Source organism: Canis aureus, chromosome 34, assembly GCF_053574225.1.
Source record: "Canis aureus isolate CA01 chromosome 34, VMU_Caureus_v.1.0, whole genome shotgun sequence".
In the NCBI taxonomy this organism is placed as follows: domain Eukaryota; kingdom Metazoa; phylum Chordata; class Mammalia; order Carnivora; family Canidae; genus Canis; species Canis aureus.
Window position 1 is genome coordinate 6303833 of NC_135644.1, and position 17379 is coordinate 6321211.

The window sequence follows — 17379 nt, forward strand, 5'->3', positions numbered from 1 at the left end:
GTGATTCTATTAACAACCATACTGGACAGAAAAAAAAGAAAAAAGAACAATAAAAAAATGATAATAGGAGTGCCTGGGTGGCTCAGCAGTTTAGCATCTACCTTCAGCTCAGGGCATGATCCTGGAGTCCTAGAATCGAGTCTCACATCAGGCTCCCTGCATGGAGCCCCTGCTTCTCCCTCTGCCTCTACCTCTGCCTCTCCCTCTCCCTCTGTCTCTCATGAATAAATAGATAAAATCTTTTTTAAAAAAATGAGAATAGTTTGGGGCACCTGGGTGGCTCAGTCAGTTAAACATCCAACTCTTTATTTCTGTTCGGGTCATGATCTCAGGGTCATGAGATAGAGCCCTGCATTGAGCTCCATGCTGGGCATGGAACCTGCTTAAGATTCTCTTTTTCCCTCTCCCTCTGCCCCTGTTCCACCAACTTGCACATGCACACGTGCGCTCTCTCTCTCTCTCTCAAAAAAAAAAAAAAGGAGACTAGGTTAAGGGAAGTTAGAGACATCACCATGTATAATAACATTTGCATTATAGACATCGCAGAAAAGAGAGCAAAACAGGCAGAAAAGTTATTTGAAGAAATAATAGCTGAAATCTTACCTGAATCTGAAGAGACATACAGATCCAGGAGGTACAGAAAACCCCTAAAAGAATCAATCTGAGGAGGTCTACATCAATACACATAATAATTAAAATGACAAAGAGCAATGACAGAGAATTTTAAAAGTAACAGGAAAAAAGAATATAATTACATACAAAGGAAACCCCATAAGGCTTTCAGCTGATTTTTCAGCAGAAATTTTGTGGGCCCAAAGAGAGTGGCATGATATATTCAAAATATTAAAAGGAAAAAATCTGCAGCTAAGGATACTCTACTGAGCAAAGCTTTCATTCAGAATAGAAGGAGTGATAAAGAGTTTCCTAGACAAACAAAATTTAAAGGAGTTCATCCCCACCAAACCAGCCTTACAAGAAAGGGAATTCTTTGAGTGGAAAAAAAAGGCCATAATCAGGAGTAAGACAATTAGGAAAGGAAAAAAATTTCACAGGCAAATACAAACAAAAGTAGCAGATTAATCACTTAAAACACCAGTGCAGAGGTTAAAGCAAAAAGCAGTAAAATCAATTATATCTATAAAAATTAGTTGAGGGATTCATAAAATAAAAGGATATAAGTATAATATTATAGACATAAGATGTATGTGGGTGAGAGTAAAAATTTAGTGCTTTTAAAATGGGTTCTAAGAATGTATTTAACTTGATGAGCCATGTATAGAATTACTGAATCATTATATTATACACCTGAAACTAACATAATACTGTATGTTAATTATACTTAAATAAAAAGTTAGTTTAAAATTTTTAAAAATACTTTTACAAAATTCATTCTTTTACCAAAAGAAGCAAAACCCCTCAAAAACAAAAATACATAACACACACACAAAACACCCACATACCTATGAAACAAACAATGAGATACTATAATTATACAACAATAAATATCTGTTATGTGTCTTTAAAGTTCAATTTATCTATACTGGACTCACTCCTGTCTTTGGTTGTAATCTGGGGGCAGACTAATCCAGGCTGGTATTGGCTAGGTCAACTTGGCCCTGCTTCCTATGTCACCTGCCCTTATTGTGGGACCAACAAGCTAGTCTGGACCTGCTATTTTGTCAGTGACTGAAAAACAAGAGAATAAATCCGATCTTTAAAGTGCTTCTTCAAGTCTCTGTTTGCATCTTATTTACTGAGATCCCATGTGGCCAAAGCTCATCATTAGCCAATTCAGAATTGAGAGGCAAGGATAATACTTCACCTCTTGTTAGGAAAACTGGATATGCACATAGAAAAGGGTGTGGATACAAGGAAGGGAAGAAGAATCAGAGCAATTAAATCAATCTATTATAGTAATATAAACAGGGAAGCAAAAGATTAGGAAGAAACTTCAAGGAGTGTCAGGATCAAGAAAATCAAGTTTATTACTTTATTTTTATATCCTATTTTTAGCACAATTCCAGCGACTTATTATTAAATTTTAGCAGCAAGTCAATGTGCTTGCTTAAACCTTACTAATTGGACAAATTTAAGATCTATTTGAAGGATCAAGAATTTTCCATTAAACCCCTGAATCTAAGTTTGCTCAACATTAGAAAAACATCAAGTAGCAAGAGTTTTAATAGCATGGGATAAGAGCTATGAGAAAGTGTCTTAATGGTATTTTAAAGCTACTAGGTATCAGAATACCACAAGGAGGATGCTCCGAATTGTGTTTCCACTCTTTATTAAGATGCTTTGTGTAATTAGTAGTGTTTCTATCAGAATAAATGGTAATTTGGAATTCATCCAAATTAAAAGCCCAGATGAAACAGGAACATTAGTGATGAGTAGAATGTTAAAAGAGTCAAACTTCTCTAGGGTAGATATGTCTGTGCTAGTCAGAGCAATTTAAATCAAATCTGTAGAATCCATGTGGAGTAAAGCAGAATAAATAGAGAGAAAGTTTGTGGGAGGAGGAACCAGGAACTCACACAGACTTCTAGCCAAAAGGGAAATTCACTTCCAATTTAGAGTTCAGAAAACTCGAAAAATCAGACTAAATTCTATATATGCCTTGTGAAATCCGCATTGGCATCTTAAAGAATTAAGCAGTAAATATAGTAAAATAAATCATTATTCATCTCTTGTTACTTAGCATCTTATGGTTCCAATAAAGGTGGATGCTACAAAATAGAATAATTTCTTCATGTAATATTGTAATACTAGGACTACAAATACAATCTTCTATAGGAACATTGACAAAGTATTCCCAATATCATTTACCATGAGTATTCAAGAAAAATGATTAGGCTGCTTCATCTGGATCTGTGTTACTATGTTACCAGGAACATCTTGCTTCAGTGTCTGTTGGTCATATAACCATGATTTGGCAGGCCTATACACAGCCACATTGCACCTAGGTAATGATGACCAGTCTGTGATATTAAAAATTAGTTGCTTATCATGCCTAGGAGACAGTTAACATGGCAGTCCTGGCCTGTGCCTACCATAGAAGCAAATAATCATGAGTTTGAGATAATATAGGTAAGTGTCGATATTAAGACCTTCTAATCTCCTACAAAACTAGATTCTGATATAGTGGGAAGAGCTATGGCGTAGAAAACAACAACAACAACAATGACAAGAACCTCTTATGGAAAAAAAAATAAGCTCTAGGATTACCTCATACCATGTGTAAAACAGCCAAAAATATAAAACTTCAGGGAGAAAACACAAATACACTCTTTGTGACCTTTGGTTAATCAAAATATTCTTAGATAATACAACAAATTAGACTTCATGAAGCTTTAAAACTACTCTTCAAAAGACACTGTCCAGAAAAGAGACAAGCCAAATGCTATTAGCAAACCATCTACCTCTCGAAGGAAATTAATCAGAATATATAAAGAATTCCCGGGATCCCTGGGTGGCGCAGCGGTTTGGCGCCTGCCTTTGGCCCAGGGCGTGATCCTGGAGACCTGGGATCGAATCCCACGTCGGGCTCCCTGCATGGAGCCTGCTTCTCCCCCTGCCTGTGTCTCTGCCTCTCTCTCTCTGTGTGTGTGTCACTATCATAAAAAAAAAAAAAAATTCCTACAACTCAATAAACAGAAATGTCACAATTAAAAAAAAAATTGACAGGAGATTTTAACAGACACTTCACAAAAGAAAAAATAGAGGTGACAAAATAACCATATGTAAGATTTCTCAACATCATTAAGTTGCTAGCTAAAAGCATAATGAGAAACCACCTTATAGGTACTATATTATCTAAAATAAGCTGAAAGCATGAGAAACTATCTCAAATCTATTATATTAGCTAAAATTAATAAACTGGAAATACCAAATGTTGGGAAGGATGCAGATTAACCAAACACTTATGAGGTGGGAATGCAAAATGATATGGCAACTTTAGAAAATAATTTAGCAATTTCCTGTAGAGTTCAACATATACCTACCACATAATCAAGCAATTCTATTTCTACATGTTTACTAAAAATAAAATGTTTGTCCATACAAAGACCTGTGTATGTTCATAACATTACTTTTTTCATAATAGCCCCGAATAACCCAGATGCATATTAATTGGTAAAGAGATAAATTGTGGTAAATTCATAAAATGTAATAATGCTCGACACTAGGAAAACAACTACCTCTACAGGAACCAGTACAGATGAATCTGACAATCATTATGTTCAGTGACAGGCTAGTCACAAAAGGCTACATTCTTTAAGATTTCACTTGTAGGATAATCTTGGGATAGAGAAGAGGTCAGATATTACTACTGGTGGGAAGGCTGAGGGGGCTGACTACAAAGGACCATGAGAAAACTTTATGGGATGATAGAAATGTTATATATTTTAATTGGCATGGTAGTCATATAACTGCTTACATTTGCCAAAACTTATCAAATTGTAAAACTGATCATGAGAATTTTATTGTATATAAATCAATCTCAATAAATCTGACCTTAAAAAATAAAAGAAAGAAAGAAACAATGGCAGCTTCAACCAGGACGAGAGAGGAAATGGGAAGAAGTGAAGGAGTGGATGGACAATTGCTGAAGACGGTGCCATGAGAGGCTCCTAAACTTCCCTCTTCCCCATAGACATACCAAATGTAGAGCTGCACACAGAGCAGTTACCTATGAGAGAAATTAAGAAACTAACTGAGCGACTCTCATTCACGTCAGGTGAATGGGAAAGTACCCACATTAAAAATGGGGAGGAAAGACTGACACACTCTTGCCATAATCCCCAACCCTGATACAGTACCATACAATTGGGAAAGAACTGCCAATGCCCTGCTTCTTCTGGAGGAGAAAAGGGTTTGGACCTTACACTTAGTGCCCCCAACTTTTAAGACTTGCATCAGAGGGATGGGTTCCCAAAACCCTAGCTCTGAAAACCAGCAAGGTTTTCATCCACAAGACCCACAAATCTACAGCAAACAAAGGAGCAGTTGTTCCTAGGCATGTAAGCCCTCACTATGGCTATTCTCCCAGGACCCAGCACAGAGGGAACAGCATAGTCCCTCATCTCCATGATTTCGCTGAAAGGGACCCATCTGCATAATTTGAAAGCTGCTCCCCACTTCTAATTTAGAACATATCTAGGAACTGGCTGTGATCCTCCCATGAAAATGGAAGCTAGTGGACACCTCCCCGTCTACCTACTTATTGTCTGCTCCAAGTCATCACTATCTACCTAAAAAAAAAATGTGTATATACCAGTTTCACTCCAGATTTTACAGCGACTGTCCAAGAGACAGGTCCTCAGATCACCTGGTCTGATAGCCAATGAGGCTTCCATATACCTGTTCCACATATAAGGTAAGCTCATCAACTTTGGTCTTGGCAATTATTTTTTGGATATAACAGCAAAAGCAAAGGCAACAAAAGCAACAACAAACAAGTGGGACTGCATCAAACTAAAAAGTTTCTGCTCATGAAAGGAAACCACCAACAAAATAAGGCAATTTATGGAGTGGAAGAAAATATTTGGAAACCACATATCCAATAAGGGGTCAATATCCAGAGTGTAAAAAAAAAAAAAAAAAAATATCCAGAGTGTACGATAAACTTATACAACTCAATAGAAAAAGAAAGACCCACAATTAACGCAATTAAAAATGGTCAAAGGACCTGAAGAGACATTTTTCCACAGAAGACATAGATATAACCAACAGGTACGTGGAAAGGTATCCAACATTACTGACCACGAGGGAAACGCAAATCAAAATCACAATGGGATATCACCTCATACCTATTAGGATGGCCATTATAAAAATGGTAAGAAATAACAAATGCTCTCAAGGATGTGGAGAAAAAGAAACCCTGGGAATGTAAATTAGTACAACCACAATGGAAAGCAGTATGGAGGTTCCTCAAAAAATTAAAATTAGAACTAATATAGGATCCATAATCCTAATCCCACTTCTGGCTATATATATCCAAAGGAAAGCATTATCTCAAAGAGGTATGAACTCCCATGTTCAATGCAGCATTATATACAATAGTCAAGGTATGGACACAACTCCAGTGTTGATCAAGAAATAAGTAGATTAAGCAAATATGGTACACGTATAAAGTGGAGAATTAATCAGCCTGGAAAAAAAAATCCACCATTTGTGATAATGTGGATGGACATGGAGGGCATTATGCTAAGTGAAATAAGCCAGAAAGAGAAAATAAATACTGCATGGTTTCACTTACATGTGGAAACTTAAAAACAAACAAACAAAGCACACACAACATCAAAAAGTGAAAAAAAGAACCCATAAAACCAGAGAGTAGAAAAATGGTTGCCAGGGTGTCAGGGCCTGAGAAGGTGGGGAAATAGGGAGAGGTTGGTAAAAGGCAAGAGACTTCAGGATAGGAGTCAAGAAAGTTTTTTAATGCAAATTCCAAGGAAACTGAGGACTAGTGGGTAAGTATGAGTACTTTGGAAGGGGCAGGCAATAGTGGGTTGTGGGAATATAGGAGAGAGATACATTCTGTGCAGAAGGCAGTTGGTTTGAAAATCCAGGCACAAATGGCGCCACAGAGCATGCCCAGCATCACTAATGTTGAAGATGGCTTGAGCACATAAAATTGCAAAGGGTGAAGCTGGAGAGGCAAATAGGGTCCAGGTTAAGTTGGGCTTTGTAAAGCATCCTAGGGATTTAAAGTTTTTATCCTTAGAATGATGGGAAGCCATTGAAGGATTTTAAGCTGGGAATGATCCATTCGAATTTGTTCCTCACGAAAATTTCATTGGCTTCAGTATGGAGGACTACAGAAAGTAGCAGTGAAATTAATGGAAGGGACCAATAGTCATGGTGCAGTGGAATGGAGAAAAGTGAAGGATTCTGCAATCTCTTGTAAACATATAAAATCCAAGGACTGATTGGACACGAAGCTTAAAAGAGTGGTAATAGTCAGGAATTATGCCCATACTTCTGACTTAGGCAACTTGGTAGATGATAATTCCAATTATTAAAGCTAAGAAATTTTGGAGAGGGAGGATGTTGGAAGGGAAGATGATGGATACATTTTATTATTACTGTTATTATTTGGTCATGCTATAAAAATGCTAGTCATATGATATATCTGGCCCCTTTATTTAAAGATCAGTGTTTCTGATCTTCAGAACTATAATTCTTATAATGTTAAAAACCTTTAAGTTTCTTACTTTAAAAATTACTTTTGTCCTAAGTCTATGGGCACATTTTTACTATTAGATATGGATACAAAGAACATTGGAAGCAAAAGCTGCTTATTGCAAAAATGGTGGTTAAAGACTCATTTCCTTCCTCCTCCTTTTTGTCCTCATGAAAGAAATCAGCCACATATCTGAGATCTGGTGGAATCAAGTTTTGTCTTCTTGTAAAGTTGCCCTCTTTTTTCTTTATCCAACTTAAATGACTTTATTTCCTTTCTCTGTATCTTTGTGATTATAATTATGTTTATATTCACATTGTTTTCTGTTATCTAGTACCATCCCCTTCTGTCTTGAAGACAGAAGTTCTGCTTAGTTATTGGAAGTACTCAAGTACCTTGGAAAATCCTATGAATTAGGTGAGTACTTCATCAATAATTGCTAAATGCCTAAAGAGTCTGCATCCTGAACTTGCTCATCTAATAATGTAGTTTCAAAAGTCATTCTGTTTTTTAATATTTTCTGTCAAATCCTTTAGCAACATCTATATTATTAGAACGGATGATAAAGTCTTATTCCAAGTAATGTGGAGGTGAAGTAGGGAGGTGTGAAATGGGTGAAGGAGGTCAAAAGGTGCAAACTTTAAGTTATAAAATAAATATGGGAATGTAATATACAGTACGTTAAAAAATAATAAAAAAGAGTTACATAAAGAAAATTCATTTAAAAATAAAAATTAATCTTTAATCTGTTTGACATTATTCCCTTTATTTCTAAAATATGTATTAAACTTAGTCCTTATAAAAATTTATGAGAAAAGGTAATTTATCCTTCAAAATGTTTAGTTACCCAGATGTTAGAACACTTAAGCTACAAGTTGTCTAGGGGGTGAATGAATGAGTGCCTTTTCTGAGTGGTGAGGCCACAATAGTTGCAAAAGTAACACAAAAACATAAACCATGAAAACCAGAATGTATGGCTTTCCTCAACTGTCACGGGTTGGTTGTAAACGTTAATGTGCTCAGGTGAAGCCACAAATGATGTTACCAGAACTATACAAGAGTGTTGTAATCAGAACTTGAATTGTATTTTGGAATTGGCTATAAACATGACTTGTGGTATAGTTCAAACTGACTCATTTTAGGTTTACTGCACTTGCATACTTTCCTGGTAACTGAAAGATTCTTAGTGTTTTTCTTTTCTTTTTTAAATTTATGCTATCCAGTTAAGAAAATAGTGCTTTGTGTTCCAGTAAAAGATTTACTCTATTAATATATGTTATCTGAAAAAAAAATCCATATCCTCTGTACCAAATATAAAAAGCAAAAGGAAGGAAACTGAAAATATGTGTTTACTTTGAGTCAGTAATGACTCTGATATAGCACAGGGAATGGTTATAGTACGAGCAAAAACATCAGTGTTATCTGATCAAGGCTCACCTGGCAGCAAGGCAAAGTTCTTTACTCATGGAGGAATTCATCATGGTGTCTGGGGGGGAAAATAACACACATTCTAGAACCTCTATCAGTATTTGTTTTAGAAAAGTAAGGTAATCTAGGAATTAGGAACCCATAGGCAAAATTTATTATAAAATGTCAAATAAATACCCTGCTTGTTTGGAAGCATCTTTTTTTCAATATGTATAATTTTTATCTGTAGCTTGTATGCTTTGGAGTAGAAAAATAATAAGTATCACTTGACCGTATTATAGCAATTATGAACATGGTCACTTGGTATATGTACTTCTCCCCTAGAGTACATACATACATGAAGAGAATACCAGAGCAAAACTTAATTCATGTCTTGAGTCTCTAATAATTCAAAATGTGGTCATATTCCAAAACCTATAGGTCTTCTTTTATAAAAGCTGAGTGGCTTGCAACCATTTCATATACTGGGCTTTTCAAAAAATGGGATGTATCCACTAATAGGTTTTCTGTATTTGAGAAATTATGTATTATAAACATGTGATTCAAGAGAGCTAGCAAACAATTAAATCAGAAATGAATTCCTTCCCTTTCAAATTTCACAGATGCAGGTGGGCTCTGAAGTCAGCCAGAGAGGGACAAAGAACTTGCTTATGAGTAGCAACTCTTTATTTTTTCAACGGCAACACTCAACATACGTAAGAAGGGCATGGGAGATTTACTGCTTTATGAAATAAATTAGGTATTTATCTACATCTGGATTCATTCTTTATGAAATAGAGAACCTATATCAATTATTTTCCCATATCATCAATTATTGTTTGATAAGAAAAAAATCCAGATTTCTGAAAATACCAAGTTTTAAAACCACTCTGTACCCAGAAAATTTTTTTAAAAATTAAATCCCAAAAATTCTTTGGTATTTAAATGAGCACTGAAAAAAATATATATATTAAAAAGCTACCTGATGATTATAGGGAATAAGAGCTAATTCATAGTTTACCATATGGGATAAAAGAATTATTTGACCGTCATATTTGAAGATACCAGACAGTTAATGCAAAAGAATGAATTTCTTAATAAGTTTACCAGTGATGAAGACAAGAGAAAGAACCGAAAGGAGGAAACAATGAAAGCCACACATTAGGGCAGCTGTGTGATCTGAAAAACTCTGCCTCCACTTTGTGTCCAATTTGAAATCTCCTTAAGATACAAAGAAAAAAAAAAAAGATACAACGAAGAGCCTTTACCAGGAATGGGATTATGCACTGATTGAAAAAGCCCACTCTAGAACCCATACATATGTGATAGCGAAAAAAAAAAAATATATATATATATATATTGGCATATAAATGGTGATATAGCATCAGTTCTCAAAACTCAGCCACTCATTCTCAAGAGATCTGGAGAGTCTACATTTAACTGTAACTTGACTTTAACTGAGCTCAAGCATTTTGTACCTTTGAAACTCTTTGTTTAATTCAAATCCTTTACAAAATATGATATCTGAAGCAAGTAAAAATGGAACTCGTTTGATTTTAGGTGAGGAGGTGGGATTGGCAGCCCCTAATCCTATCCATTAGCAGCTTCTTTCCCTTCTTTTCCTAGGTGGTAGCTTTCCAAGGTAATTCTTTTTCTTTTTTTTTTTTTTTAAGATTTTATTATTTGTTTGTTTGCTTGTTTATTTATTTATGAGAGAGAGAAAGAGAGAGAGAGAGAGAGAGAGAGAGAAAGCAGGAAGAGGAATGGTGGGTGGACAGAGAAAGGGACAAGCAGACTCCCTACTGAGCAGGGAGCCAGGATCTCAGGACTGGATCCCAGGACCCTGAGATCATGACTTAAGCTGAGGTCAAATACTTGCCCTACTGAGCCACGCAGATACCGGTCTCTGGGGTAATTCTGTAGTATCCCTGTGGCTGAAATATAGAAAAAGCAATTTAGATGTTTCAGTCATATAGATCATATAGTCATATAGATGTTTTAGATCATATAGACTGATGTGTCAGTCATATATAGGGAAATACTTCCTGCTTAAATTAGTCCTACTGTTTGTTGATTCCCCAGACCCCTGGTGAAAAGAGGAGGCTTGACAACTGTCAATATTCAGTTAACACAGCAGACTGAACAAATGGCTACCACTGCTCTATCTTAACATTCCTCAAGTTATAGTAAAGCAACATCATTATTCACAAAGACAAGAGGAAGAAAAAGAGAAGCCAATGCAAACAAATGTTGGGCACATGGAAAATTGAAACCTGTAGGTCCCAGGAAAGTGAATTGATTCATAACACAGAACCCCAGAAAGGCTTGAGAACCGAAGGCACCAGCTACTGAAGCTGAAAGTACTGAGAGAGGGTCGTTTGAGCTAAGCAACCACCCCTCGATGATCTTTCCAGGAAAGAGAAATTTTAATTTCTAGTAAAGCCTCAGACTCTTAGGTATCTTCCTATAAAAGACGGTTAAAAGGAAGATATACTTTCTTTTAGCCCATCTTCCCTATGTAGGCTTTTAGAACACTGGAAATGGGTAATTGGACACAGGCAGACTCAAAAGGAAATCTTTGAGTGGTGACTCTGTACCCTGCTAGGGGAGCTGGTCTAGAATGCAGCGGAGAATGGAAGGCTGCCAAAAAGGCCTCTCCTGGAATGGTTCTCCTTATTAGCTCCACAGTACTTTAAGCAATTACGTCCATGTATACATGATAAAAATACATTTCATTGCAAAAAGAGAATACTCAGTGCTTGATTATTCAAATGGATGAGGACAGAAACACAGGTTTTGAAAAATAGATTTCTAAAAATCATTTCCTCTTGTCCTTTGGAAAATAGTTACCTTCTCAAATGTATTTTATCTAGGTTGGTGGAAAACATTCTGCATGTGACTGCTTTAGGAGGAGAGAAGTGATAGGAAAGCTTACAGGAAAGTAAGTACTAGCAATAGCTACTGTTAGGGTCATGGGTAATTCATCTACAAATAATCCCATTCGGTCTTTGTCATTTAAATAGAACTCCTCATTTGATCATGTATTGCTCAAATTGAACTTTTGGACACATTATACCTTTGTAGAGTACTAATGTCAAAAAAAAAATAGCCAGATCATGTATTTTCATATACTGCATAAATGGAATTTGCCCTCTTTAAAGTCTGGAGTGGTTACTTACTTTCTGGCAAATTCATCTGTAAAGATTTCCAACTGGAAATGTATTTTGCATGATAACAGGTTGAAGTCATGAATCACTTGGTAATTCATTAGAGTGACTAGCATCAAAGGATCCCTTAGGAATTTAGGGGAAAGGTAGTTAAGCAATTAATGAAGTTATTTAAAATCCTGATATGGTTGAGCCTGCTTTGAAGACTGCTAGGGATTAATATTTATTTAATAGATTGTCAGTTTCCATGCCAAAAAAAGAAATGTGACAGAAGTCACCCTAGTCTAAATGTAAAAAAGGTAGCCCATTTGAAGCATATTTTATTGCGGTAGTTGACACCATTATAGTCTGTACCATTATATCACCATACAAAAGCCATCATTCTCAAGCTGAAATTAACATTGCTGTTGTTTTCGATTAGAAGAATTGGCTCTAAATCCAGCAATTCTCTGCAGTGATTTATATTTTAGTAGCTGCCATCTTGCACCAGGAGAGAACATGTCAGAGTATAACTGCTCTCTGATGAGACATAAGGTATTAAAATTGATATGAGATGACAAAATGGGAGAATAGCATTGTAGGGGTAAAGTTTTCACTTGAGGACCGTCTCTGTTACGGCTTCATTCCTGAGACTCTCTGCTAATCTTTATGTTTGATTCAGAACCTAGTTCTTCCCATGGCAGTGTAGAGGATGTGAGCCTGGTGTTATATAATTAGCTCTCATCTCTTGCATAAAATACCGCGAATGTATCAAGTTGCCAGAAAGATCTCATTCGTAAGAATTAATGATAGCTGAGTTGATTGACAGAATGAACACTCCTAAGGACATTTGGGTAGTTTCCTTCATTGTATCAAGATTTATTTTTATATGTTGTAGCTAGTCCCACCTAGTTTTACCCCTAATGTCTTCTTAAAAAGCAGTGTAATTAGTGATTTTTTACCCTGAAGTTCAGTACTAAAATCTCAGCATATTTCATAGTATTTTATCATACCATTTAGTTTTTAAACAACCTTTATCCCTAAAAATAGAGCACTCTACAGTCTCTGTTTTAGATTTCTCTTGCTCATCCTTGAAGCACTCTGAAATAGGGTTGCCATTAAGAAATAATAGGCATGAGTTGAAACTTTTTTTCATATCCTTAGCACAATACCAGACACCTAAATTAATGACTAAAATGCCACAGTGTTCAAATTTATAGTAATATTATCATCATAAAAATATTAAATACCAATAAAGCATATTAGATTTGATTTCTACTCTATCTTGAAGAGAATATCTTTTAGGGGTGGTGCATTCCGTACATCCTATGTACAGGATACCTTTTTACTCAAAGTGCTCATGTTTGCTTTTAAGGAATGCATATTCTCTTGTGTAGCTTCTCATGCAATGAGTTGCTACTAAAGTTTGGTAACTGCCTCTGTTGTCCTACCTCCATCTTGTCCCATGCAAGAGAAATAAAAAAAATATAAAATCTTTGGCTTCTAACTTTGCAACAATGGCACTTTGGTTGTCATGGTTGAGTGGAATAGTAAGGTTGGAGATAGGAAAGTAGAATGGATTGCTCATCAAAGAAAGGCATTAGTCAAGTGGCTGAGAGTGGCCAAGTATCAGCAACCCAACTCTAATGCCTATATTATAATAAGACCAGGATCTTGAAATGCATGGTCAATGGCCTATGAAATGCCTGGTGTAAGTAAAATAAGCCAGACAAGCGGCAAGTCAGGCAAATAAGGTATATGAACAAAGGGTCTTAGTTATGACTTATTCAAAAGCAAGCATTTCACGCCATAGCATCAGTTTACTATTTGTCACCTAGGAATGGGTCAATGTCCAAGGGCCAAAATAATGCCACCTATTAATAAGTTAGAAAAACCTGTTCAACCTGTGGTAATTTGTTTTGCATTTAATATTACAAATACTGTGAAAATGTGGGTATATCTGTGTGCATTCTATCCCCTTTGCACCACTTCTCACCTGTCTTTCCCAACTTGATTTAATAATAGAAAAACCAACAACCTAGTATTGTTATCCTTGGAAGGTAAGTTATTTTGTGCCTGAGTAAAGGTCATTGTGTAAAAGAATAATTGTTTTACTTTATTAAAAAGAAAAGTTCTGAGTAGGATTTTCACCGAGCAATTCGGAGACACTTTTTACCTGCCTGAAGGTCCGTTACCTCTTCACCAGTGACTCTACCAATGAATATTAAAACATATTTGAATCCTTTTCCCAGATGTTGGAGTGTCCAGATCTCTCAAAGATGTATTTTCCTCTTCACTATGGTCTTTCTTCCCTGGTTGTAACAGTGGCATCCAGCTATATAATCTAGTCTGTTTTGAAAACCACCTGCTATGCTTTCCTTTCTCATTCTCTACATCTAGTCTCCTCATTCATTGCTAATATGTCTTCAGAGAACCACTGTTTAAGCTTGAAATTTTATCTTTTTTGACTCCTTTCTCTTCTCTGATATTTCTGAACAGTTTCAAACTATTCTCAAGCTCCCATTATCTCTTCCCTTCTGTAATTATAATTCTCTCTTAGAGTGCAGCCTGAATTCTAGTCTTTTCCCTGCTCCCCACCATCTCCACATACTCTCATCATAGTCTTTCTAAAATCAATTTCCTGATTATTTGACTCTTTGAAAACCATAGTAGACACAATGCAGAGTGCTGTGTTTACCACACCGTGTCTTCTTCCCAGGCACACAGAAGGACCACATTTCCGAGACACTAGATTGGAACCTTGTGACTGTATTCCGACGTATGGGAATATGAGTTGACACAACATATCGCTTCTGCTGATGACACATGAGAGCCAATAGGCCTCTGGCCGTTTCCCTTTCTCTTCCTTGATTATCTGGGACGCCGTGTCTTCAGAGGACAGTATCATCAGATGGAGGACACCTGAATCTTCAACTAGAGGAAGGACGTGACCACCTCCCAGCAGACTTTTCATAAGCAAGAAATAAACCTTGTTGTGCTAAGTCAGTGACTTTCCGGGATTTGCCTGTTGGATTAACTTGGGGTTATTTGCCTAACATTCTCAGAAACTTTCATTTCCAGAAAACAACCTGTTACTGAGACATTTAAAGTTCTTCATGATCTGCTCCTAAGATGAGCACTGATTAGATGCCAGGCCCCAAGTTTAACACTACGTATCATAACTGGTTCAACTTTATAACAACCTAATGAGAGAAACTGAAGTCCCCAGAGATAAAACAATGTACATGAGTTCACATGGCTAACAAAATGAGTAAGACCAATACCAAAACCCATACCCAGTTTTTCTATCTCTTTGGCAAGGTCTTTCCTAGAGATGTGTCAAAGACATGCTCTATAGTCCAACGTGCCTGAGCTTGCTGTATGTTATACCTTTCTTTTGCTGTGCGTCTACTTAGAAATAGGGCCTCAGTTGCCTTCAAATAATTTACCAAGGGAGGTCTTTCTGATTACTGCACAGCCTCTTTAGTCACTCATTAAAAACCGCAGAGCATTATGGGAAGGGAGGCAGGTAAGTGTACCTGCTCCAAGCTGAATGTGGCATTTTGTGCCATAGGAGTTTCTGGGGCCATAGCAAGTCCACCAGCAACAGATCTTACTGCTCAGTTAGAGGACACTGTGAGCCAGTGCATGTGAAAGAGCTTCGAGAAGACGTGCAGCCCTCTGCAAATGTGAAGTAAGCCTATCTATTTACTTTCTCCCTAAGTCTGTATGCAGAGACATCACCTGACCACCAAGGCAGCAAACAGTAGAGCCCTTCCGTCCTGACTTTCAAACTCATCTCATAATGTTTCTATTAATATCTGGCAAAAATCCACTGAGAGCTGCAAAAATCCCTGGGAGCTTGTGTGAGCCCTTCTGAAGAATGAGTGTTGGCAAACGTCAGAAACAAAGCAGAAGCCAAAGCTTATTTATAGTTCTGGGCAGACCTAGCTCCTAGGGCAGAGCAGGCTTTGTGTTCAAAGACTCATCTCAGGTTAAAACATCCTATTTTATTTAAACAGAAAGTCCTTGCTGGCAGCTACACAACTTTGACCAGATATAGGATTTTCTCTGTGTCACTTGGCATAAAGACATGCAAAAGTTTCCTAATATGATATTCTTGTAACTTGGAAAAATTAGTAACTCCCACCATGCAACCCTTGTAGGATCATGTGCTAATGAAGAAGATGCTCTAATAATTAGGCCTAGAGCCCACTGAATGTAACACCTTCCAATTAGCACTCCCCAGCATGAATACTGCCATTATCATTAAACAACAAAGACAAAAATGGGTATCAATCCACATAATAGAAAATAATTGATGAAGTTGGAGGGCGTGATTATTTGTGATTACTTTACAGTCATGCACAGAAAGTAGGAGAACCACAGCTAGTGGTTAATCTCTGGCTACCTCTTTGAAGATAATGAAATTGGCTTCCTACTGATGATTATTCATTAACAATTAATTCTTTCTCAGTGATCTGCCTCATTTTCAGCTTCTCACTACAAACATGCAATGGAATAATTACAAGTGGAAATGAAAAAGCAATTAGTGGCAGATAATGCCAACATCTGATTAAAAAACAGTAGAACAGATTAGCAGTTTCGTAACTGCAAGTCTGCTGCCTTCAGCAGGGAGGTGTAAGTCACCCAGTTATACTGCAGTTCAAGCTGTGCTTTCTCTTTTATTGCCTCCCTTCCATCATGGTCTGCCACATTAAATGCTCTCTTTTATTCTAGGGGGCATTGGCTGTTGTAAATACTTTCCACAGACTAAGTAGCGTTTGAGATGATTTGTGGTCCTAGAGGCTGAAATTCGAAAAGGCACGGTCTCATCATATGATGGCTAAACCCCGTATCTATATACGCCTTTCTTTGGGGACCACAGAAAATATCACCATACATTGCTTTGCTTTTGTTTCAACTCAACCTTTGTTAAGTATCCACAGAACAAGTCTCACTAAATCAAAAACAAACATCTTCTTTAAGAAGGTTGGCTCTTTTGTTACCTGCATCCATGGCTGCTTGGGTCTTGTAGGTTGGATTCTTGCCTTGCATAATGGGAGACATAAATTGGCGGTTAGTAGAGTTTTACTTAATGTTTAATAAGGGTTGACGTAGTGCTGGCTGCCATATAAATAATCCTTCAATAAAAGGCTTATAATTTCACTCTTCTCAGCAATCCAGCTGGTGTGTCAGTACTTCGTATAATGTAGAACTACATGGGGAGTGTCAAAACCATCACTTCAGAAGGTAAAAAAGGTAATTCTCTTTTAAGTCATTTGGAAGATATGTTCATCCAAAGCTCTGATAAGATCTCGCTGTAGAACTTAACATGGTAGAAGCATAGCCAAGAGCTATTTCAGAAAATGGAGTTTTGAAAAGAACTATGTATTTAACTATAATATCATTTGGTCATATGCTATTTTATCAGGTCCGCAAAGATCAACATAATGAAGGAGGGAGTTATGCAATGGAAATAAAGCAAACTTTGATGAATTGATATTCATTTAATATGCAGTAATATGGTGCCTTTATGATCAATGGAACATCTGTTCAGATTGGTCATTTCTTGTTCACTATGCCTGCTGGAGATTTTAAATATCACCCCGAATATTATTAATTTTATGATTGAAATTTTAT

The 17379-nt window shown here is 36.7% G+C and overlaps 1 long non-coding RNA gene across 1 annotated transcript; it reads left to right on the plus strand.

Annotated features, from left to right (window-relative positions):
• The first annotated feature begins 7356 nt into the window (after positions 1–7356).
• LOC144304680 (uncharacterized) lies at positions 7357–16914 on the plus strand. The gene is made up of 3 exons (XR_013371603.1): positions 7357–7408; positions 7518–7600; positions 14456–16914. It is a non-coding gene; the product is annotated as an uncharacterized LOC144304680 (long non-coding RNA).
• Positions 16915–17379: the final 465 nt, after the last annotated feature.